This window comes from Chrysochloris asiatica, unplaced genomic scaffold, assembly GCF_000296735.1.
Source record: "Chrysochloris asiatica unplaced genomic scaffold, ChrAsi1.0 scaffold00408, whole genome shotgun sequence".
Classification (NCBI taxonomy): Eukaryota; Metazoa; Chordata; class Mammalia; order Afrosoricida; family Chrysochloridae; genus Chrysochloris; species Chrysochloris asiatica.
The window spans coordinates 1,480,743-1,482,875 of NW_006408926.1; positions in this window are offsets into that span (position 1 = coordinate 1,480,743).

Here is a 2,133-nt window from a genome sequence, read left to right on the forward strand (position 1 = left end):
ACCCTGTACAGGGTTTCTGAGGGTGTAAATCTTAATGGAAGCAGAAAGCTTCATCTTTTTTGCATAGAACAGCTAGTAGTTTAGAAGTACTGACACCCAGAGTGATTTGAAGCCCGATTCTGAACCTCTGCTCTACCAGAGCTTCTTATGTAAGAGCCTGCATAGGTGAGATTGAACTGCCAACTTTGTAATTCCAACAGCTTTGCAGTTTGGCGAATTAAGCCATAGCGTCACACTAGGTGTCTGAACTATATATATATATGTGTGTGTGTGTGTGTGTGTGTGTGTGTTCTGGAGCCAGTTCTGACACAGAGATTCTAAACAGCGTTTTCAAGGCTGTAAAAATTCATGGGAGCAGAAAGCCTTATATTTATGCCAAGGAAGAGCTGATAGTTTAGAACCGCTGACTATGACGTTCACAGCCAGATTCGTAATCACTATGCTAACAGAGCTCCTATATATATACATATACATACACACACACACATTCGTAGTCTTGCTGTGTGGCTGTGGTTTATTTTACTAGACTGCAATTCTGATTTAACTGGATGGTTGGAAGTTTAAGTTCACCAACTGCTCTTAGAAAACCCTATATATACAGTAGGTTTATAAGAAGCTCGGGTAAGGCAGTGGATTTATAAGGAACTCATATACTGTAGTGGTTAAGAACCTGGCTGCGAACCTAAGGTCAGCAGTTCAAATCCACTACCTTAATGTCAGCAGTTCGAAACCCCCAGCCACTCTGTGGGAATGAGATGAGGCTTTCTGGTCCCATAAATATTTACAGCCTCAGAAACCCTGTACAGCGCCACTATGGGTCTTATATGACTGCATGTCAGACAACAATAACAACAGGGTTACAAGGAGAAACTGGAGAAGTTGTACTGTCAGCCTTGCAGTTAAAACGGCTTTGGAGTCTGGTGGAAAAACGCACATCCCCACACCAGGGCACCAAATCTTGCTCTCGCTCCAACTCTCGCTCCAAAACTAATTTCCTGTCACTCTCATACTCTTTATATACATATATGCCATAAAGACGTTTTTGATTCATAGAGACCCTGTACAGGGTTTCTGAATGTGTACATCATTATTGAAGCAGAAAGCTTCATGTTTAATGTATGAAACTGCTGGTAGTTTCCAACTGATGACCCTCAGTGAGGTTTTAAGCCCAATTTTTAGCCTCTACCCCAACAGAGCTCCTTATTTAAGACCCTGTATAGGGTTTATGAGGAGCAGCTGGTGAGCTTGAACCGCCAAATTTGCAGTTCAAACAGCTTTGCTGTCTGTCAAATTAACCCACAGCGACACACCAGGACTCTGAATACATTTATTTATAAATATAAATATAAATAAATATGTTGTTATTGTTATGTGCCATGGAGTCGGTTCTGACTCATAGCGACCCTGTACAGGGTTTCCGAGGCTGGAAATCTTTACGGGAGCAGAAAGCCTCATCTTTCTCCTGTGGAATAGCTGGTAGTTTCAAACTGCTAACCTTGCGGCTCACAGCCTAATTCGTAACCACTACATTACCAGAGCTCCATTATATACCCACGAGAGCATAAATCCTCATCTTTCTGCCAAGGAAGAGTTGGTAGTTTCGAACCACTGACCGTAACGTCCACAGCCGGATTCGTAATCACTACACTAAGAGATTTCCATATATATATTTGTATTTGTATTTAAATTTATATTTATATTCGTAGTCTCGCTGTGTGGCTGTGGTTTATTGTACTAGACTGCAAATCCGATTGAACTGGACGGTTGGTAGCTCAAGTTCACCAACTGCTCTTAAGAAAACCCTATACATACAGTAGGTACATAAGGAGCTCTGGTAGGGCAGTGGATTTATAATGAGCTCAGGTTAAGAACCTGGCTGCGAACCTTACGGTCAGCAGTTCAAATCCACCAGCTGGTACCAGAGACAGATGAGGCTTTCTTCTCACGTAATGATTTACAACCTTGGAAACCCAGTACAGGGCCACTATGGGTTGTACATGACTCCACGGCGCACAACAATAACAACCGGTTATCCGAGGTGCATCTGGAGAGCTTGAACTGAAAACCTTGCAGGTAAAACGGCTTTTAAGTCTGGCGCAATAAACCACAGCATTATATCAGGACTTCTAATCT